Genomic DNA, 24,211 nt, shown 5'->3' with positions numbered 1-24,211 from the left:
TAAATATATTTTTAAAAAATGTAAGATAGACACACATATTAAAAAAATAATTAAAAAGCACGGCAAACACAAGCATTTTTGATGCACGTCGACTGGCTAAAAACCCTCCCAGCAGCCGATGCTCTTTCGAATCAGCTTTCCAACCTAAAACAATATAAAAAGAATGCAATGCAACACATCGCAATGCAATTCAATGCAATGGAATGCAGCGCAATGCAACGCGATGCAACGCGATGCAATACAATGCAACGCAACGCAATGCAAAGCAATTCAATGCAACGCAATTCAATGCAATGCAATTCAATGCAATGCAATTCAATGCAATGCAATGCAGCACAACACAGTGCAACGCAATTCAATGCAACACAATGCAATGAAATGCACTGCAATGCAATGCAACGCAACGCAACGCCATGCAACACGATGCAACGCAACACAAGGCAATGCAATGCAATGAAAGCATCACCTGAATGGCATCAGGTACGTAGATTTACTATTGCAAAGCAACACGGAGTGTCTGGAAGCAGCTGGAAATAATTCAGTAACACAGTACAGTGAAAAGGAGTTTGAAAACCACACAGTCTCAATGATATTTTCATAGTGCTCCAAGCAATTTACTTCCACAAGTTAAATGGTTTCAAGACTATCCAGCTCAAAATTACATACACAGCGTAAATGCCAACAGCGGTAAACTGCAGAGCATCAGGCCAATGAAACAACAGCCAACAGCCCTCGAGGAAATTGCAGTGGGATTTATGAGTGGCATTCTCATGGCTTTGAGGGATATCACCCAAAGTCCTCTCTTATCTGTCAGTGTCTGTCTCGTATGTGTCTCACTGTGGAAAATAATTTGCATTTTATGTCATTATTGCAAAAGCATTGCACTCCTTTGGCCTGTAAAATCTTTGCCCCTGCTCTCCACCTTGCTGGTATCCAGAACACGAACTGACTTGTGCAAGTAAATTACTATTCCATGTGGTTATACAGACAAAAGCTTGGATGATTTGCAGTCCAGGTAACTTTGTGACACAGTTAAAGCTTTTCGTATAATGAAAAGCATCTCCATCAACAGCAGATGACAAATGCAGCAGAAGAGCCCATGGTTTAGGTAGGGCACGTGTTAATGTACACTCCGATGATGGGAATAAATACTTCTACTCTAATTTTTGTTTTGTATTCTTCTGCTAAGTTACTCAAGGAGAAGAGCACATTTTTGGTTGCATGCATCATCCAAATAGCTCCTATTTAGGGTAAACGGATGGGATGATCTGCTGCATTTAGAGTTTTCTCTGTGCTTTGACTTAAAGTGAGTGAGAGGTGAAGTATCTGGCAGATGTGGAGATTACTCAAAGACTCGAGTTCAGGTTCTGGAGTGATTTTGGACTCAATATGCTTTGCAATCTTAATTGGAGCATGGAAGCAAAAGTCAGAGAAGGTAAATAAGCAAAAAGCAAGCAAAGAATTTTGGCATGCAAGCGTTATCAGCTCTAGAAATCTTAAGTTGAACAGTATGGAGATTTTTCATGGGTCTGCGCACATCTCAAGTTGAGACACATAAAAAATTAAAGCTATATATATATATATGTATATTGAAAAAAACTTGTTATATGCTTAAAACAAATTAAAAATCCCCACCTAAATTTCACATAAAAGTCCCCCAGAAATTCAGGGATTGTTGGAAGGATTTTGGCAAAGAAACTGCCCATCCCAGGGAGGAGCAGGCAGAGTCACAGCCGCAGAGTTATGGAGATAAATGCATCGGGAGTCCGATACACAGCAAAGAAGGTGGCAAAAAACCTTTATCCAAGAGGGATATGAACAGGACCATGGAAATTAAATAAGTAATCATTTTATCTTTAGGGTAGAAGCAAGGCTGTTGAATTTAGCAGCAGATTTCTTTTATCATTGTTAGCCAGACTAGATAGATTAAAACCCATGCACACTTGTGCTACCATCACACATACAGGGAAAAAATATCTGGTAAGAGCGGCTTTCCAGTTTACTGGAGAAAGGCATAAAATCAGCTAACTAAACCCAAAATGAAGATATAAATAACGCATCCATTTTTAGCAGGGATCAGAATTGACTTTTCATATGAAGAACCTGAGGAACAGGTGGATTCTCCCTCTCTTGAAGTCTCTGATCTAATTTAAGCCGCGTCTTGGATGACAGATGTTGGCTCAACACAACTTCTTGGCCTCGTTACAGGCACAAGTGTGTGAAGCTTTGTGGCCTTAAACTCCCGGTGAGGAGATTCCGTCTCCAAACACCAACACAACAGCCCAGGGTTCCTCCCGTGCCCGCTGGGTCTAAGCTGGAAATGCTTTGTAACACATAATAAATACAACTGCAAATCATGAGGAATTGTGTTACCACAGAAAAAATGATGCTACAAGGCCAGGCTTCCTTGCGGTGCTGTGCCATGTACCCAGCAGTGCCCAGCACTGCGATGGGGAAGGATGCGAAATACTTTGGACATGGGGACATAGCCACAAGCACAGCTTGAGAAACCAAATAAAAAATTGACAAAATAGATTAGCCTGAGGTAAAATTTCCTTGAATTTTTGCTAGATTATAGGCCGTCTAATCTCCAAATAAGCATCTGCACTTTTGAAACCACTTCTCAGTGTTTTCAATAAGCTGCAATTATTTTTGCACGGTTTTCAAACAAGTCTTCCGTGGAATTTTGGTGTTTTCCGACGCTGTCTCAGACAGTTCTGTTTTAAAATATAACCTGGGCGAGGGCTGGGCATCTGGGCTGCGCCCAGGGATGCAGTAAGCCCAGCCCAGCGGGACCATGGGGACAGACTTGGGCTGGCTTAGCGGAGAACTTGGCTCAATATCAAAACCAACCGGATGCAAGGAAAACAAAGGACAGATATTGTGAGATGGGACTGACCTGAGTGAACAGTGGCAAGGGACAGGAACCACCTTCAGCGCTTCAACTGCCAAATGGAAAAAAATAGAGAAAAAAAAATACATGGTTTATTTTAGCACCAAGAGCCTGCAGGTGAATGACAGGTCAAGGGTAAAGTTCTCCTCCTCCAGGTCCCACTTGGGCTGCTTTATTTGTATATATTAGATATATATATATATATAAAAATATACAAATACATATATATACAATATATATATTAAATATTACCTATTCCAACTCAATCTCAGTGGGGACCTGAGCACTGATGGCACCATGGGGTGCGGAGCTGAGCCATCAGGTGCGGAGCGGGACCCCGAGGCTGCTCCTCATCTCCAGGCAGCCTGGAAAGCTGCAGAATTTCTTTCCATTTTTACACTGATTTGGAAGGAAGAATTCAAGATTTTCCCGGTCAGCTTCTAATTCAGACAACAGAACGATTGGCAGGGGGCAAGGTGGGAAGAGGGTTTTTTTTGGCTGTATTGAAAGATCTCGCTTCAATATCAACTTTAAGATAAGCAAAGTTCACAGCAATGGCGCCAAACTTCAGTGTTTTGATTTGAACCCAAGAAAATAGAACATCTCCCTTTTAGCCCCAAAATTCAGAATTACTCTAAAAATAACTTCCACAAACCGATAGTGAGAAGAACCAAATGCAGCAGCTGTCAGAGTTCCCAGCTTTGCTCAGGCTTCCTCTCCCTTATGCCCCTGAAATGCTGGAAAAAAGATGGGTCTTGAAGTCATAAAGCCAGAGCCATAAAAATAGCTATAAAGATACTATCTCCATCCCTGGATGGGGATAATAGTCCCTTGCCCTCAGCGGTGATTGTAAATTGAGATCATTAGCGTACATCAAATGTTTCTGCGAACTCTAAATGACAAGGCTCTAGAAGTCGATGTGATTGTCGTATATTAAATGGTCAGGAGTTATCCAAGCTCCGAGGAAACCTAAAGCAAGTTAGGAACTGAAGCTTATTTATGAACACGGAGTGCTGGGTGTATTTGGCAATGACATTTTGAAAACACTCAGGGACAGAGGGGTTTTGCACACATGTGTCTCATTTTGCACATTACTTCAGTCTTCCAGGCTGTGGCTTTGCAGAATTTGACTGACAGCTCCATCAGATACATTGCTGATTATTTCAGCCCTTCTCCCAAGGCTTTGAACATCGTGTTTAACTCGCGGGGAAGAAAAACCAGACTACCCGAAAAGAAAGAGATCTAGGATGTTACTACAAGGCTGAATTTTACCTCATGTTGCCAAAATTGTATTGGAGATGGGATGTGTCCAAAGGAAGTCTTGAAAATCTTTTCGACCAGAGGTCCACACTGCACGGTGATGAGAAGGGAGAGTGGAGATGAGGTTTCTTTGCAATTAGACAAGTAATCAGTTCAAGCACTGGAGCTGCCTAATTGTCAATCAGCGGCACCCACAAGTGAAGACAACACTGACTTTCATCTTGCTCTATTTCTGAATACCATACAGTCCTAGAAAACAACACAAGATGTGTGTACAGAGAGGCGGTCTCATCCTGGTTTAGGACTTGTTTTAAGTGGCTTTGCCTGTAAAACAAACAACAGAAGTTAAGAATCACTGGCAACTTCCAGGCACTATTTCCTTTTCTACTGGAACCCCGGAGTGTCCACCACGGCTTATCAGACATGCAGAAAATAACAGTGTAATGCTTGAAGTCCGGTCATCTATTCAGGCTAGAAGAAAATCAGTTGAAACGAAATGGAATAGATTCTTCATTTTGCAAAATATTGAGTTACACCATCCCTAAGGCTGGTTTGAACCTTATCTGAATCTCCAGGGCCAAATTTAGACCCGATTAAAATCTCCTTTGCTTTGAACAAGGTTACACTAGGGATGCAGTTGTAGCTTTTAAAGTGGCAAAATTTGGCCAGAAATGCTTGAAAATAAAAATCTTTCCTGCTTCTGTTTGATATCAAAGATTATTACAGCCAAAAATCCAATTGAAATATTGAGGTCTAGGGAAAAGCAAGATGGAGTGAATAATCTACCTAGAAAGGCAAATATCTGCTTGCAGTGCTGTATTTCATCTCCCCCATCTCGGGCTTCAGTCCAGCAAAGTAATAAAGCGTGCGCTTAGTTTTTGAAAGTGGGAAACCATATCAATATTAAACAACCAGGCTGCTTGTACTAAAGCATGTGCCTAAGCAGATTTTTGGACTGGACTCCCAGAAAAAAAAACATTAATGGCTATTTTTTACCAAATTTATTCAGGACTGGACTTAATCCATACCCTTTTTGCCTGTGGTTGGTGCTCATCGCATGGGCTGTGCGGCTCCTGTCCCACTTGTCCGTGTGTCCCGCGTGTTCCAGCTCTCCCAGGATGGAGCCACCGCCCTGTCCTCAGCAAGGTTCATCTCGCACGTCTGGAAAGTGGTTAAAATGGTTTACGAACAAATCCAAGTGAAGAGGTGGGGTCTGGCCGGGACCAGAGAGCAGCTCAAATCTTTACTCCTCTATTTTGGGATGTTTTCGCCAAAACGCTTTTTAAATCCTTAGTGAAAAAGTTGCTCCATGAACCCCACATGTACTAATTCAGTTTAAAACCTTTGCAAAGGCTACTTTATAATTATAAGATTTGAGCTGTGGCATAAAAAATTTCAGAAAGATTTTTTAAAAAGAAGCAGATTATTATATTTAGAGCAAAGTCCCCCTCACTTTTTCTCTCTCCCAGGATAGACATGAAAACACCTTTGAAATTATTTTTCTCCCATCAGTATGGTTTCTTTCCCGGATGTAAGTGCATTCAAGTGAATGTAATTACATCTTGCATTCAACAAGCCAAATATTTGATTTCATACTAATATGTTTTCTCCCCAGCTAGTGGTAAATGTGGCTTCATGCACCAGATGCAGAACATTTTTAAGAGCTCGGCAAAGCCAATATGTATTTATATGCTTATGTATATGTGTGTGCATGTATATACATATATAAATGTAAATGCTTACCACAGAAGAGGGGAAGAAAGATCCTATGAAGCACTTTTCCCTGCACCCCTAAATCATTCAGGCTTTGTGGAGTAGACTAAAAAACATGAGCATTTCTGATCACTGTGGCATTGTAGGAAAAGCAAATATGAGACACTGGAAGAGGTTCACCCCTCCTGTTGATGTCCTGTCAATCTGAATTACACAGGTTGTATTTGACAGTCCAGAAGTGATGAGTTTTGACCCACGCACTGGACACCCAACCCAACAACCAGCAAACTTCTCTGGCAAAGGAACCTGGAGAGATGCTGAGTGTGGAGGCATCAGGTGCAGTGCTGGGGCTGCAGCAGAGAAGAGCACCCAACGACGCAAACTTCTTGCTGTCCTGCTTGCCCAAGAGCAAAATGAGCTTCAGACACATCCTCTGTTGGGCTGGGCAGCAGGGGGCTTGCAAAGGCCTCCTCCTGTGCCTGGGTGTTGATGCAAAAATTGTGCTGAAATATTTAATTGACAAGTTTTGTGCTTCAGCTCCAGGCTTGGCACTCTTAGCTACATGGCATTCATTTTGCAGTCTTCTCTAGGGCTTTTCTTAATGCCATCATCTAAAAGTTGCATGCATAAATGATTTAACTTAAGTAAAAAACCCATATAAAGAAATACATACCTCTGGAGGGTACTTCTATCAATTTTTTAACCATTTTACCACCAGCAACTCACGACTATTGCCATCGGCACAGGTAATTGAGAAGCTTAAACCCTCTAATTTCAGGACCATCATGGCTTCCAGAGTGATGGGTACATAAAGACTTCAGAGCTCAGTCCCTCATGTGAAATTCAAGCTCTGGATCCCCCTCAACAGCACAGACGCTTCCCCAATGGAACGAGACATAACCCGTGGAAAACTACAGCACATGAAAGAGGAAAGGGGCCATGATTGTGTTTTGGAATCCAGATTTCAGAACAGCATTAGCCAGGATATCTCTGGATTCACACACAGCCACCTTCAAGCCGCATCAGTAGATTCTTTTTCCAAAGCTAATACAGTGCATTTTTCAATCAAGTTGTGCAATCTTTTCCTTTCCATTTTCACAGTTCATGACTCAACAGCAGCTTTAGTAATGAACAGATAATTAAATTTTCACTTTTCAGCCTTGATGCTTTGTTTATTTAACAAGGCTGATTAAGAAATAAGTAGCCCACAACTTGGTGTCACTCAGCCCTTTCCAGCATCTCATTGTGTTTATTGTAACAACCCACATCCAACCCACGAGGAGGAGCGGGGAGACTCCAAACACCATCCTTCGATTTAGGAGCACCAGTCAGGGAAAATGTTGGTTTGTTTGAATTAGGGAAGGGAAAGCAGAGAAAAATAAACTGCAAACCAAAGTATGTTCCTACTTATGGTACTTTCCCCTGGATTAACCAAGAGATCCAGCACTACTTTAATTCATGAATGATAAAGATAGAAAAGCTTACTCACTCCGACTTAGGCAGCCAGAATATCATCAGCATAAACAACACCAGGCCCAAAATGTGGCCCTTCTTGATCTGGTCTAAGTAGGGAAAGGAAAACCGGTGCTGAAGAAAATGAAAAGAACCCCAAAATAGCTCCCTCTGTGTAGAAATCACACCTAACAGGCTACATTCAGATAACCTTTCCCTCCCTGCCCCGTTCCTTTGCCATTGCCACATCTGTCTGGAACCAGAAAGAAACGTGCAGATGCCACGAAACTCTTATCCTCCTTATTTCAGAGAAATGTGACAAATAGAACCAAAGGCTTTTCTCATCTGACAGAAAGTAATATCTTCACCAAACCAAATAGTGATACCAAGGGCTTCACGGATGTTGGTCCTTAAAGGACGATGTTCTCAAGGACAGGAAACATCTCCCTCCTTCCAACCTACAGAAAATGTCTCGCTGTCTTCTCTTCACTCTTGATTCAAATATCATTGGGGAAAAAATAATAATCCATCAATGATCTTTGTCCCAATTGCCATTATTGAGGTGTCACATCAATGTTCAGCCTGAGGAGCACTGAGCTGTGTAAACACTTTTTTGGGCTTCGGTGGGAGAAAATAGTAGGGTTCACCAAATTGTTGCAAGGGACCAGGGTTGTAATTATTAAACCAAAATATGTAACTCAGCCAGCTTAAGTCAACAGTCCCATGCCCAAAGTCAGCAGTATTTTCTATATGTGTCTTTATCTCATTACAGACTGTAATGAGAATGTAAAGGATGAAAGCAGAAAGTGTATCTAAGAAGAACCATTAGTATGCCAATATATGTTGCATAGTGAGTGTGTAAAGTGATACAAAACCTGGTTCTTTTAGCAAGATGACGTGGAATGAACGGCGAGGCGCTTTGTGCAGAGGGATGTTCTTGGCTGCGGGCGGCTCACGGCAGAGCTGTGAATGGAGACAGTCAGAAAAGTGGCAAATCGGGGAAAATCACGGAGCACAGGGAAGAGGCTGAGCCCTGGGCGGGAGCCAAGCACATCTTGTTGAGGAAAAATAAATACCTCTGCTGGATGGCATTCAGAGATGCTGCTATTAAGCTGGTATTGCCCAGTGAAGCTTGTAATCGCAGCTGAAGGCTCCTGCAGCACTACTATTGGGTATAAAAACCTGAATCCGTGTTCAAGAACGAAAAAGCGTTATCTAAGAAAATTCCTCACATTTTGCAAAAGAAGAAAGCACCACCAACCATTTGAAGTTGCTTCATCCTCAACACTTGTTCAGTTACAAGTGCAGTGCGACACTTCTATTATTGCTTTGGTCCTGCCCCAGGAAACGTGCGGGATGCCCAGAGCTGTCACCCCAGTGACACTGGACCTTCTGTGCCCACAAGGAAACTTTAGTTGGGTCATCTGCATTTTTCTCCTCCCACCCACGAAATGCAGCGACCGAGCCCACGAAGGAGCGCGGGTCGGTTCCAGGACGGGGCGCTGGAGCGGGAATCAGCACCGGCATCGAAACGTGGCTGCGACGGGCTGATCACATTGATTATTGAATTTACAACAGCAAGCACCTGAACCAGTCTGGAAACAAACCCAGGAACTGTGGCTTTTCTGCTGACTCCTTCATCTATCCAAACAAGCATTTATTTTCTTTTTTTCCTCCTTTTTTTTCTTTTTTAAAAGTGAGCAGGGTAAAATATCGGCCTGTGCAGAATGACTGGCTGCTATATTTAACTCAGACAAACACATAACAAATCACTATTCTGCAGAAAGAAGGCACACCTCATAGGCTGTATTTTTTTTTTTCTTGAGACCTGGATGTAAGACCACAACCCTCTAAATAATCCTCCAGAAATAAACCAATGAAATGTTCACTCTGACAACAGACACAGTATTATACCTGCAGCTGGTAAATGTTTCCACAGTTCAACCACCTTTCCTTTTCGTTTCCAGTAAAAATTTGATCCCAGGGGAAGGAGTCAGCAGCTAGGATTTTAATTACTTTTCTGCAATAATGGAGAATGGAGAGCAGCATATTTTTTTTTAAATGCTACTGATGTATTCTACTTTTCTCCTCTGTCTTGGACACAGGGCAGTTGACAGCAAAGGCAGATGCCCTATGGAAAACCATCCCTTTTCCCTCCGGTATCTCTCAAACCTTCATTATTTGTTGTTTCCCTAAAGACACAGCAGCTTGGGAATCTGATGAAGGCTTCAGAGAACGTCGTATCTGCAGCACTGTTGGCTCAGTTTGCAGACCAGACTACAAGCGAAGCAAACTGAATATAGCACCTTGCTGCCTAGAACTAAAATGGCTCTGAAACCAGGGACTACCATAAGCTTCACATTTAAATCCAGTATTTGACTGTGAAAACATCCCAAAGTCAGGACGATGAGTCTCCTCACATATGAGATTGACTTACGAAGTTGTTGAGCAGTCTGGCTGACACCTGGGATAGTTCTGCGTCGTCTTCTAGGTTGGAGTTTTCATACATTTCTGTCACGCTTTCAGACTTTGACATTTCCTTTTCTGCCACGAGAACCAGAAACTTCCTTTCAGATACAAGATAATACTGATGTTATTTTTGCTGATTTCAGCAGGGAGAAAAAGAAATATGCTCACATACATTTTATATATATATATACTCATAACCGTAATGTATATATATGTCTGTTCACCATCACATAAATATGCTGTCAGTGCCAGATACACAATATTGCAAGTGTTGAAGTCTAGTTCTGATTTTTACGATTTATTCCCCCCAAATCACGCTGGATCCCCCCTCCCTCACCCCACACAACACGCCGCTGCCAGAAGGTCCATTAGAGACCCTTTGGGAGGGACGTGGTGGGCAAAGTGACAACAGCGTCTGCCCAGGGACGGAGCAACCGGGCAGAGCTGTGAACTCCAGAACTGCTGGGAAATGTGTGCGGAGAGAGCGAGCGATGGGCGAGAACAGCAGCCGCACAAGTGGAAAACCAATGTTTCCCCTTTGGATAAATCCTTCCCGCTCGTCCCATTATTTGGAGAGGTTTGTCCAGTCCCCAGCAAGGGCAAACAAAGGGCCACCAACACTCGTGTGCTCCAGTGTGGTGCTGGTAGCAGCTGCTGTGATTTCTTAGCGGATTAACCAGGCAGAGAAGTGGAGAACAAGTGGGGAAATTAAGTAGCATGAGAGCCCCAGGTTCCTTTCAAATGGCTTTGCCACACAAATTTCGCTTTTGCAGTATATCAGTGAGTATCCAGCATCCTTCCTTAAGTGGACATTGTATTTTTCTTCTGGGATCTCTGCATATCTAGATAGATAGATAGATAGATAGATAGATAGATAGATAGATAGATATGTCATTTCCTATTTCTCTAAAGCCAGAGGCTTAGAAATACCTTAAACATAACCTGCTTTCAATTTCGGTAATAACCATGATTTATATTAATGCTGTTTTATAACTAGCTACCCTCTGCCCTGTACTCATAAACCCGAACTGTGTTTCCAAATTTTGAAATGAGACTTTTAGATAATAAAGCTTACAATACTGCAGCCTTTCTCTGTCAATATATTATCCCCCATCCAACCCACAAACTATCACTTAAAGCCTCTGCTTGTAAAATTGGAAAATATCTCTTTTCAATGTTCTTATTCGGCTGTGGTTCGATATATGGCCATTCAGGAAATGCAAGCCTGATGATGATTAATAGCCATATCTAATAATAAAAAATGTAGACTTTAGTAGAAAAAGATGAGCTTTCTAATTGATTTATATTCGATACTGTAATGAACACAAGTGTAGGCCCAAAAGTCAGACTTAATAAGAGTAGGAACAAGTTTCAAGGGACCTAATATTTTGTGTTACAATACAGTGAATGCTCGCTACAAGTTACTTTGAAAGGTACTTCACTAATTTCATTTTAATATGCAATTCTTATCCTGCAGCATGGTAACTCGCATTCTCACAGTCAGTGAGATCTATGTGCATGACTTAGTTTGAATTGGGCTTATTTTGGTCAAATAGATTCCTGAGATGATGTGTGTCAAACCCACAAAGAGAAATGAATGCTGACAACTTCAAAATTGGAAAATATCCTTCCATAATAATAAAACACTAACTGCAGGGTCCAACTCGGAGCCCTTAGGGTTTCAGCAGCCCCTAAAATATCTACCATTCAACAAGGTATTTCAAACTAGGATGGTAATATTTCAGCCCAAGGGCAGCAGGCCGTGCAGTCCCGCGTGAGGAGCACGTCTCTAATTCCCTGCTTACGTGGCCTCTCTGGCCAACAGCTTCGTTTGTAATATTTATGATACTTGAGTTACCAGCTCTTTCATTACTTGTAGCTTGTTATCAGGAAACTCGTAATTGTACAAGCGCAAATAACGGAACGGCAAGAAAACCTGCAGACCTTGATGAGCCAAAGGGACCGTGTACTAAAGAGCACTGATAGTCATAACTCCTCACGCACTTTGTTCCGCCCTCCTGTGGGATCTGAGCACATCCCTGGGGGAAGAGGATGGTTTCTGTAGATCGGTGCAACCCTTGACATCATAAGCATTTTTAATGAAATATTAATGGCCTTTCTTTTAACATGAGTTTCAGCACGACCTAAATTAAGCCATTGGAAGAGAGATGTTCCATTAAGAACAGTCAAACCTTAAGCTCCCTTCCCGAAGAGTAGCTGTGGGCAGCTATAGTGCCAATCAATTTAACCAGGCGATATTGCTCTATAGGTCTCTGAAGTGTGAAGTCCCAGCATGCCTGCTGTATTTCATTTTCATTTCCTTTTGGAAGCGGAGCCGCGGTTCATGGGGAACCTCACGCACACGCGCGCGCGCAACAAAAGCCTCGGGAGCGCAGGGAAGGAGGAAATGAGTTAACCCTTGCAAAAAGCTATACCGTTTCTTTCGCTAAGTAAAGAAAAATAAGCATAGGTACTTTCTCCTTTAGTTCCTGCATGAAAATAAACAATAGCCTTGCATAGCTAATAACTGCATTAGGGCCCCTTGCTAATAACTGCTACAAGTCCTGAAAACTTAGCGAAAAATCCTTTTTTCTTCTAGTTTCCCTTCACTTCAAGCAGCTTCTAAACCAGCTCATGGCCTCTATAGGGGAAAAAGATAAGAATCGTGTAATTTCATCTCATTTCCCATTCCCAAGGGATTTCTCTGCCATCAGACCACACAGGTACATGAGAGTCCTTATCAGATGTAGTTTACTGTTGGTTCCAGGTCAAATCTGATGTTTTCAAGATGGTAGTGCTGCCAAAATGGTGTGAGAACGAGTCAAGATGACACAACAAAATACTTAATGATGAGAGGGTCTACTAAACAATGTGCAAAAGAGAAAACCTGCACCCTGCTTCAGCCCTATACTGAGATTATTTCAAAGGGATTGAGAATAATGGGAATGAAAACCTTTCCAGGATCTTCCTTTATTTGATTGGAAACCAATAGTTTATGGAATTAATTAATATAATCAGGAGCATCATGCTATGGGCACTTGAGAAAACATAAGCAAAGACAAATGACTTATAACCCCTAACAGAGGGACCTGGAAAGAAAATATATATATATATATATAGCATTTCTGGTTGGAAAGTTGATAAGATGCATTTATCTTTGTTTGCAGTGCTCTAAATTATTATTTTTTAATAGAAACATTGAAAACTGCCCTCTCACAAGGTGACATAAAAGCCATGCCCGTAGTTGAATCTCAGAATTACATATTTTTTTAATGTAAACAGACACATAAATAAAAAATCCCGCCAGTTTTATTATCATATCTGCAGGATCGTGGTTCAACTACAGGCATGCCTTGAGCCGGTAATTACTTCAATTTGATGGGAAAACAGATAGAGACGTGCGGACGATGCAACCAAGGGCTGCAACAACTGCCCCACAGTTCTGCGCGTCGAGCTGCGTGTGGAGGGATCCTGCTGCTGTCTGGGAAGGACGGCTCTGTTTATTTGCAGTGTGGTGCGGTGTAGAGAGAAACTAAACTCCTATTTATTTTGCACATGTATATTGCATTTGGTAGCATGAAAGGAAGGCTCTCTATTTTTCCAGACCAATCAAGGAGAAAATTTTAATGGTCTAAACATCTACCCCTTCCTGGCTGGCAGCAGCTTTTGAAGCCCAGGCCCGAAGTGGGGTGAGTTAAACAAGGTTCCTTCTTGTCTCATCATTTCGTGAAGGTGTAGGAACAGCCTGGCTTGTCTGTGCCCCAAGGAAATTCAAAGCAAGGGGCTCCCACATGCTCCATTTAGTGCTGATGCCCATCACCAGAACTCTGAAAGGCTTCTTTAGATCTAGGAAGCTAAATGGGGTATATCAAGTTGAAGTGGTTTAGAAACGTCGCATTCAGGTTTTTGAGTAGGTGGTGGAAAGTGAGGAACTCCAAGATTAAGGCTTGAAAGGCGAAACTTATGAAGTCTTGCTTTTCAGGTATGAAAACCAAACCAAAGCCGCAGATTCAGCGAGCTGGGACCGGCGTGCCCCGCGCAGACACGAGCCGCACCGGCAACAAGAGCGCGTCACCTGGGTCCCCACGCAAAACCCCCACGCGCATCCTAACGGGGAGGTGCGGAACCCACTGCTGGTCCAGACGTGTACTGAGACATGGGCTGACTGAGAATTCCAGTGTTGGGCAGCAATGGACTTGACCTAGTGGTTTGGCTCTTCCTATTTTCTGCTTCTCTAGCAAGGCCACAGATCTAAACCCTCTTGGTGGGAGAATGAAAACACTCAGATTAGTACCCAGAGTAAAAAAAAGTTACTGAGTTTAGGGACGAAGTTCAGAAATCCTGGACTATGGATACAAGATTTGCAGTTCAACCTTGGTAGCTCTCAAGCCTCAATACCAGAAATAAATATTTCTGAATTTGTGATAGAGATTAAAATTTGGGAGCTCAATTTATCGGACCTTTTCCTGCATCTCTAATCACTATGAGGGTATAACTACTTTAAAACGGCATTACTGGTGCATTTAAGGTTTCAATGTGTGTGCTGTTACTGGTCTAATTCTTAGGTGGTTCAAAGAAATATTCTCCTTATTGGAAGGTTGCTTTGCCTGTGCTTATTATAGAAAACAGTTTATGTATCTGGCAAAAATAATGTAATTAAAGGAAATTAATTACAATGCCAAGCCGTGCTACAAGCAAGCTTCTGAATATTTAACCCGGTAAGTGAAAAAAGTGGTCCCAGCTGGAGCTGGTTCACGGCCAGATGAGCAAATGGGTTTGAGCTCCCAGGTGTGAGCAATCGTGTTACAAACCCAATATAACCCTCCCCTGGGGCTCTGCTGGGGTTTGGCTCCTTGGGGAGGTTCTCCTGGTGGAGTTTCCATGGTCAAGTTAAATAATCAACCCAAGCACCTTTGGAGAGTTTGTCCCTGGGAGCTGCTGGTTCTCAGCTGTGAAGGGCAGACGAGACGCTCAGGTAAGTGCTGGACTCAATTCACTATGAGGACATTGAAATTTGGTGATTTTTGTCTGTGAACATGTTTCACACTAATATTCATGAAGCAGTGGGTGTAGTTTGGATGTTGAAAGCTCAGAAAGCTTCTAAACTGAGAATGAGAGGAAAAGGCACGAAGAAAACACGTATAAACAGAAGATCATTCCTCATGGTATTATATGGAGAGCTTTATAGTCCTGGTCAATTTGCTGGTATGGTTTCTTTCTAGAAAAAAAGAAAGCCTAATTCTAGCTAGAAATGCTTGTTCCTGCTGTTCTTCTTCTGCAGTTCTGCCCTTTAAACTGCTCAGAAATGGTCTTTTGGCGGAAGGGTTTCAGTCCATGTTTTTTGATTGATGTTATAGCAATGCTGCAGAAACATCTTCTCCTGCTGTGCCCTGTGACTTGGTGGTCTGTTTGTGAGACCAGCACGGGTAGAGGAAAGTGGAAAATGATAAGGATTTAACAGCTTTCTTGGAAAGTTTGGTTCAGCTGCTTCTTGTTCTGTTCAAGCGGTTTGTCTGTCTGTAATGCACGTGGAGAGATGTGTATCAGCCTGCTCAGCAGCGACATGCTGCTTCCTGATAGCAAAGGCTGGGGGAGCATCCTGGCCCCCAGCAACTGGGAAAAAGGCAAAAACCCAAAACGTGCTAAACCCAGATGAAGTGGGGACAAGAGTCATGGGCAGGAAGTCAGGAGCCAGAGCCTGGTGAAGCCCATTGACATGGAAAAAATGAAGTAATCCAGTACAGTAGGCTATTCAGGTCTGAAAACAGTGTGGTAGGAAAGTCGAAAAGGACGGGGAGACTGAAATTCAGATGAAATTCAAGGGTCTCTGTGCAGCAGCTGTAGATGATGTCTGGCAAAGCACGTGTTTATTTGGACAATAATAGCCTTGAAGCCTCCTGATAAAACCATCTCCTTGCACTTCAATCCATAATACTGCCAAAGGTTTCCTTAGGCATCCCCTTCTACTGGGATGTAAACCAATCTGTGCTGCTGCATACGGGGAGCGGAAAGGGGGTATGAAAATGATTCCTCTCGAAGTGGGCAGGCACGAAAGACACGGGAGGGTTGGTGGAAAGGAAGGGTCAGTCTTTTGTTATTATTTTTTTTTTTAATATATCCACATCTTTAATTATTTCCTTGGAAAAACAAACTAAGCAATGGATCCTGGGCTTCTGAGGAAACAACAGAGGAAGCGGCCTGTTTTCTGAAGCCCCCTCGCCATGTGGCTGCTGCTGGGTGCCTTTTGTCTCACCGCTTTCCTGGATATGGCTGGAAAGCGTCTCCCTTTCATGACCCAGCCCCGCTTCTCCGCCACCTCCTCGCCCGCCCCTGTACAGTCGATAGGAGAAAGGAACCAGCTGCAAAAAAAAAAGTGCCTTTTCATGTGTATCGCGCTCCTTGACCCCCCTTCAACACCTCCTCGTGCCCATGGGGATTTCGTGTTTTCTAGTGTTACGTTATGGCAATCGCCTTCTGCTGAACTTGATGGGAGTTTGGGCCCAGACTAACAGCCGGCCGCGCAATTCCAGAGCAGGTTTTAGGGAGAAAAAAGGAGTTCTGATCTTTCTCCTCTGCTAAGCAATTCAGCTCGTGTTTCCCAAAATAGGAGAGCGTCGAAACTGGTATTGAGTTTAGAACATAAATGAATTAAAACAAATCTGACTTTAAAATCCAGTCTTAGATTCAAATATGGAAATTCATAAAACATGTGGGTGAATATTAAGAGTAAATTCCACACTGTGCCGAACTGCCCTGTGAAGTACCGGTGCCTTCAGGTCCTTGAAGCAGTTGTAAAAAAAGCCCAACATAATTGCAATTACAGAATCCTCATCTCATGGAGGGGGGAAGGTGGAAGAAATCCAGGTACTGGATGCCAGGGAAGTGATTCTGTTCTGTGATTTACTTTTATGTTATGATGCTACTAGAAAAGACCAGGTAATCACACTTTCTGAAGGAACTGGAAAGAATAAAGAGAAGTATTTATCTGAGAAATATTAAAGATTTTCCTGTGGTTGCAAACTGTCCTTTGGGCTGCTTTATTTGATTCTTTTGTTTTAGTTCCCAATAGGAATGTTTCTTTTAAAAAAAAAGCTTCCCCTCAATGCAGTTGTATGGAAATAAGGCTTTTAATTAAACCCTGATCTCAGTGACACTTTCTTGATGGATGAATATAATTTAAATCTAGAAGGTAATACCTGGTTGTGTAGTTTGACCTCCAGTACTTGAAATATCACCCTGTCGTCTCTTACCAAGACCAATAATTTCTATCTAGCTAGAACATCACTACTAGAAACACATCTGCTCTTGACCTGGAGACAACAAGACCTTGAGAACTTCTTGTTTCCTTAGTAGTTCCAGTTGCTAATCAATGTCAACCCTTCCCTACTAGATTTAGGCTTATTCAGCAACTGGTGCTTTCCCTTTGTGAAGGTATTTTTACAATGTTATCACCCTACTTCTCTGTCCTCTTTGACCAACCTGAACAGGTCTCCAGCTTTTTCTCAGTCTCTGGATTTTTTGCACCTCTTTCCTGCACTCTCTGCACCTTTTTTTTTTCCGCACACATCTGTTTTAAAATCTGGATACCAGAATGGAATCAATCTCCCCAACACTCAGCAAGAATGTACATAATAAAAAAGACACAGGCCACATTGCAGGAAAGCCGTCAGCACGCTGCAGTGACCAATATATAATATATCAACCTAAGCTGCAAAGATCTAAGCTTTATTTAGTATCTTTTATGAGCTGTTGCTACGGAAATGGACCTCCCAAAATAAAAGCTGTGGTCACTGATGGTCTATATTCAGAAAATATTGGCGGAGCTGTTATGAATATACACTAAAATACAAAAGCTAAAGAAAATAATGGCAAAAGAATAGGAAGCCTTGGGGACGATATCACTAAATCTTGCTGCTTTGCTTCTACAAGTTGCTTCTTTATTCTATTTTTTTTCCAAATGGGCAACTCAAAAGCGATCCAGGGTCTTTTGGGATAGCTGGTTATGTGCAGGTTTGGCTTGTGTTAATGTTTTGCATTTTGGTTTTGGCTCTTCCGTGGGTTGGGAAGACTGTTGGCGTTTTTGTGTGTCTCTTATTGCTGGGATCCGCCGGCGTGCGGCCGGCCCGGGGCTGGGCACCGCGCTGGGACGACTGTTTAGTCTGGTGAGGTGGAACTCGGACCAGTCTTTCTTTTCCTTTCCCCGAAGCTGGCGGAACGGTAAACGACCGCGATTACAAATGATCGCTGGTGGTTCCTCGGACGCCCAGAGAGCCGAGTGTATTGAACGAGGCAGGATGTTTCTGGCTTCTTGAAAATATTTCCATCACGTGTCTTCACAGGTAACTGGCAAATATACTAAAAGAACCACTGCCCCATCCAGCCAAGCTGAGCAAAGGCTGTTGAAATTTATGACATATTTCTCCTACCACAGTATTTCCCTTTCCATTTTTGTTACTGACAAAAATACTTTCATCTAAAAGTAGGAGAAAATCCTTCCCTTTTCTAATTATCTGCTGCTTTATATCAAATTAGAGACTAAGTCTAAGGCAAGGGGGGAGTAATTGTTCATTCTTCCTGGTGCTGATTACACGGAGATGTTGTAATATTCCTCCTGCGAACATCAGCTTTCTGATTCTGAATGGCATGATATTTGAGGTACTCATGTATCCCATCTGCATAACACTTCTAAAATAACATTTGGTTACCAGTTTCATGGAAATAAAAGATCAAATCAACTGCTAAATACCATCAATACAAGAACACAGAAATTAAGTGAAAGGATTCATTTCTACTTGGCCTGAAATTACTGCTTTGGTGTTAAAGCAGACAAACTGTTACTTCTGTTCAGGAGCTGGCCCAAAACAGGAGGAATCAAAACAAAGTCCAGCACTTTTCTCAGCAATCCAAAATACACCAGAGACAGCTAATCCGCAATTTTCACCTTTGTATTGTTTGTGAATGGTGGATTTGGCCTTTGCAAGTGTTAGTGAAACTTTGAGCATGTACATGGAATAATTCAGCAAAGAAATTGGTCCCAACCATCATCAGAGCAGTGAGAAAACAAACACAAGTGGATTAATATAATTGCTTAATCAACAGCATTCAACGAAGGGCTTGCAAGTGTGCTGAATTAATCATCTCATTGTGAGGTGCATTATAAGTAATGAACATAATGAGAACTTTGCACAGCTGGGAACTATTTTAATTCATTAACAAGCAAAATAAATAGGACTAGAAAAACATTTCATGTTTACCCTATAACTTGCCTTGATACTGGATTTTGGGGTTGATTCCTCCTTTAATTTCTCTAAATTATCTTCGAAACCTTCTACCTTCCCAGCTATGAATGGCAACTCCCTTCATAGGAATATATTCCCTCAACCAGCACTAATGGATTCTACATCTCACTGGTCGTTTTGATTTTAGTGAGATCAGTGGACTTTCTCTGGGAATGCTGCATAAAATATTGTGTGAGTTGGGTTGACAGTCTACAACCAAACCTTCCATGAGATATCGCGATGCTGCTGAAGGTGAAGGACTCTGGGGAGGTTTGAGCACCATCTTTGCTCCCCTGGATACCTCATTTAGTCCAGTTAGGAGGTTGGTGGCCTCCACCTTGACCCTTCTGAACAATAAATGAAGCTGAATCTTGGATGTTTCAGACATTGAGGTACCATTTGAAAACAACACAAATCTGACACCCTTTGCATATGTCTCCAAAGGGTGGTGTCGGTTTAGGTCCCACAAATGCTTCTTTCACAGCAGCTGCGACTGTTGAATTTCTGCTAATTTGACTCAGTCCAATGTGCGGGAATTTATTGTACTGATTTTTCAAGTCTGACGTCTTCAAAGGAAATATTTATCCACAGGCATCACTGACCCGTGATGACTCAATTGCAGACTGGCAAGAAAAACCAACTTGCTCCAAGGGATTTGGGAGACCAAGTGCTCCCTTCCGGCTGGAATGAACACATCTCCGGTCCTCAAGGGTCAATGTTGGAGAGCCCTGAGCATCATCTCCCTTGTTCCAGCTGGCCAATATTTCTCTAGATTACTTAGGTAATAGTAAATATGTGGGTATATAAAGCATATATAATACTCTATTTTTTTCAAGCGTGATTTTCCCTTTTAAGAGTACGCAACAGGATAAAGCAAATAGTCGTCAGCGTGTTCCGTGGTTTGGCAAATGCAGCCAAGGGAAATGGCTTATCTGGAGACATCCTCCCCAAATCCAGGCTGTCTCCTCGTGCGGTGTGTTAAATACTGCAAAAATCCCGAGCTGATCCACACACAACTGATAAGGGAAACGTCAGTGGGTTTTTGTTTGTGGGTTTGTTATTTTTCCCCCTTCCTGAAGCGGGATGTGCAGAAAGGGATGCTGCCCGGTTTGGAAGTGCTGGGGGAAAGTACTGAATGTGCAAGCTTTGAAAGAAAACAGAATTACATCTTGATCACCACATTGATTTTCATTTGGTTATTGGAATCAGGAAGGAGGAAAGGATTCTTTTATTTGGGAACAGCTGGCATGCAAAAACCCCAAATAACGGGAAGGCTCAAACCAACTTCAGTAACAAATGTCTCTTAAAAATAATAATTTTAGAGAAAGTCTTTACAATATTTCTCCTATTGGTTATATGTATAGAGAGGGAGTATCTTCTCTGAACACATTATGGCTGTTATGATTGGTCTTTGTGACAATTTGGCTTAAAGGTCATCTGAAGAATAAGTTAGATTTTATAGTCTAACCTTCTCAGGGTAAGACAGGTCATTTTGAACCATTTTATCGCTGCTGAGCAACTGAGCTTTGCGACTGGGCTTTCTTGGATGTTACGATTTGCTACAATGGAAACAAAATGTTGGCTTTTCACTTGGATTTTGGGTGTTATTAGTTGAAATGAGAGCACAGAGCACTTTATCAGGGCTAATGTAACGTTACTACCATAAAATTGTCTTACAAGCAGGATTCTGCGTTGGTAACCAAGTATAAAATGAAGGGATAAATAAAGAGGCTACAGTAAATACTGGCTTTGGAGGAAGATGCTCTTCTCGCAATCAGGAGTAATGTTCTCTGCATGTATTGCAGAATCTTTCACTCCACCTGAAAAAATGCCCCGTGCACAGCCCTGCTGCTTATAACCCCACCAAAATCAGTGTGTGCAGATGATACCAGGTTGCATATACAGCTGTGTTAATTAACGCTGACAAGTTGTTTGTGATACACCAAATACAGGGTGTCTGCATTGAGCACAAGAGAGGCTCAGACTTTAAAAATCCTTGCTTTTGCAACCTCGGCACCTGAAGCTCAAGTAACAAAAACTAGGTGTTGAATCTGGCATTTGAACACCACTTCCCACTTTGCAGCCAACCTCCAGGCTTTAAACTTTAATTTTATGTTAGAACAAAACCCAAACTTACAAAATATGCTCGCAAAACAGAATGGTGTCAAACCAGATGTTTGGGGATGGAAAGAGACAGGTTTTAAATGCCATATTTTATTTGAATGACTGGAAATGCAAGGCCAAAATTTTTTCCCCATAAAGACTTTAATTAAACTAGGATGCCTTCCCTAAATATTTAGACTTGGCAAACCAGGATATTTTGGCAAGAGGACATAGTAAGCCAGCATCCAATAATCCTTAGAATTTTATTCTAAAGATCATGGAGAAGCGAACATGTACAGTAATATGTGGAACTTAACATGCTTAAAATCATACTTGTGCTTCTTGCCACAAGTAGGATTCCTGTACAGAAATAAGAGACTAGTGATTGTCTTCAAGCTGCATGCCTGCTGAGCCTGGCCTAAAAGCATTTTATGTAATTAAATATTAATGGTTTTTTATTTAAATAGAACAGGAAAAGGGGAAAATGCCTGTTGAGAAGCTGCTGCACTTTCCTCTGACGTGTAGCAAAGAACTGAGAAGTTGTTAATGAAGATTTTGCTGGTTTTCTTTTATGTGGTACTCTGAGTTAAGTTCTTATAAAACTGAAGATTCCTCTCCTGGAGAATAAAGGATGAAACTATCTCCCCAGAGACATTAAAACTGTAGTTAATGTGAAGGTAATAGGTACCTGGCCAGGGTGAGGTGTTTTGGTGGTGGTCATAAAAATCTTTACTGATAGTAAGGATCTTGAATATTCTTTTTGAAAATACGCCAGTTAAAGTGCCTTGTTTGCAACACAAGGGTCCATTCTGTTCTACGCCAAGGAGTCAATAGGGCTCTCAGCAAAATAAAGGGGCTGAGCTGCTTTCAGTTACTCCATTGCCATCTGGGCTTGACCTCTCTTCCCACCTAAAACCCTCTGTGTCTTGCTTTAGTTCTGTTTAACGTTGATAAATGTGCGTTTGAGATAATTGTTGAACGTGCATTTAGGGAACTACTACAGGGAAACCTCATTGCAGCGTCCCCATAGCCTTTCTCACAACTGGTGCGGAGGCAGAAGCTCCCTGCAGTTAGTGCTGTTGGAGCACCTTGACCGAGAAGCTCTTTTTTCCCCCCCGTTATTTCTGATTTGAGCAGAACCTGCTGATTTTGGGGTAGGTCCTGCACTCTGTGGATCAGCCAGAAAGGAAACGTGCCGCAAAGGTAAACCCGTGCGCTTGGCACCGCACCTGCACCTGACAGATGTATTTACACTGGACTGGTGATGCAGAGTTTCACTCATCACTGCCCTCTGCATATTTCTTACATCCAGGCTTCTGCATGGCTGCACACTCTTGTAAACCTTTGCAGCAAAAAGACTCCCCAGCCTTTCTTACCCTTTCCCCGCTCTATTTTTCCCCATCTTGCCCCCCAGGCTCTTGTGGTTCTTTATCTCAACACTGGGGCTGAGCCTGGCGAGGCCTCTCAGGTCCTTCCTTTCTGGCCCATGTTCACGTTGGTGAAACACACGCCTCTCCCGAGCCTTTGAGCTCAGCTGAAGGCGGATATGAAGTCAACAAGTATAATATGAAAATAAATAAAAATCCAATTCAAACAAACCACTTGCCTCGGTAAATAGCTTCTGGCCCCCTTTCAGGGCTGCCCAGCAAATCTTCTTAGCTATCTTGTTTTCAAACAGCTTGAAGGGTCTAATCCTTCAAAGCTTTACCTTGTTTTGGAGCACTTAATTCAGCTCACACCGAAATTACTCAGATATTATTGTGTATCGATGATTCATGATGGCTCTGCTGGAAAATGAAAGCTAAGGAGTCTAATCAATAAAATAATTTAGTCTCTTTGAACTAGTTCCAGGTCAATTTTTCTTGGCAGTTTTTTCACTTCCTGAATTAGACTGACCAAAACCATGAATAATGATCTAAAATTGCACAATATACAGAAACCATCTGTTAGATAGAAGCTGGAGGGTGATGTCATCAGGCTACTTCTAATCTGAGGTTGGCTGTTGCCAGTGATGATGTCACGGGCTTGGCAACTCATGGCCTGAGCTGGTTCAGCATGAGCAGCACTGTGGTGCTTTTTCGTTTTCCCCAATTTCTATGAGAAAAAATTCACTTGTGTTCATTATCTGTAGAAGAAATGGAAGGACTGTGTGCTCACATAATTTATCCCACCTGTAAGATGGTGGTGTTAGTGGAACCGTAATATTAGAGCCAGACCAAAGTATCTTGGATTTGCATGATTTTCTCCCTTCCGGATTTCATCCTGGTCTCTCGGGTTGTTTTTAACTGGCTGGCCTGGTCACAAGTGTTTCAGACAAGTCAGATGCACATAAAAGTAGTTGCCAGTTCCAGACAGTGTCCTGGATGCTCTGGTTTAATTCCAGTGGAAGCTCCATCAGGCCTCACCCACTGGGTTAAGTCCAGTTGCGTTGAGAACAACAGCGAAATTCCATATAATTTAAATGCAATGAGAATTCTGGGTTGAAATTCTTTCCCCATCTCGTGACAATGGAAAAGAAGGTGGTGAGCTGGAGCTGAAGCTTCCCTGCCACCCAGCTGTGCTCAGCCCAATGGAGGTGAATAGACACTGAGTATTTTTGTCTCATCTTTGCTGTAATTGAACCTGAAAACCAATCTCCATGACTTTGAGAGAACACCAGCACTTCAATTTTCAGAACACAAGAAATTGCTTGGTGTTCCACAAATTCTCCTAAGATGGTCTCTAAAAGATCCGAGTTTCATTTAAGCTTTGTATACAATTTCACTTAATTTGGGCTTGTTTATCAAGATGTATAATTTAATTGCTCTAAGTGCCCGAAAATGTATTTCTAGTTAGATGGAAATCTGTAAACAATCAAGTTTCTTATTTTAACATTATTTTCATGCTGCCTTCAGGGCTTCGTAAGATAATAAATTGTCAGTTTTTCTTTTGAAATACAACAGTTCTGTGCATATCGCCTTGAAGACAAGGTCAGTCACAAAATTCCAAAGTTCTGGTTTTAAACAGAGAAGCAGCGATTTCTGACTTGCAAGTACAAAATCAC

Source organism: Patagioenas fasciata, chromosome 18 (assembly GCF_037038585.1).
Source record: "Patagioenas fasciata isolate bPatFas1 chromosome 18, bPatFas1.hap1, whole genome shotgun sequence".
NCBI lineage: Eukaryota > Metazoa > Chordata > Aves > Columbiformes > Columbidae > Patagioenas > Patagioenas fasciata.
The sequence above is the reverse complement of the archived record's forward strand: the minus strand, read 5'-3'. Positions refer to the sequence as shown.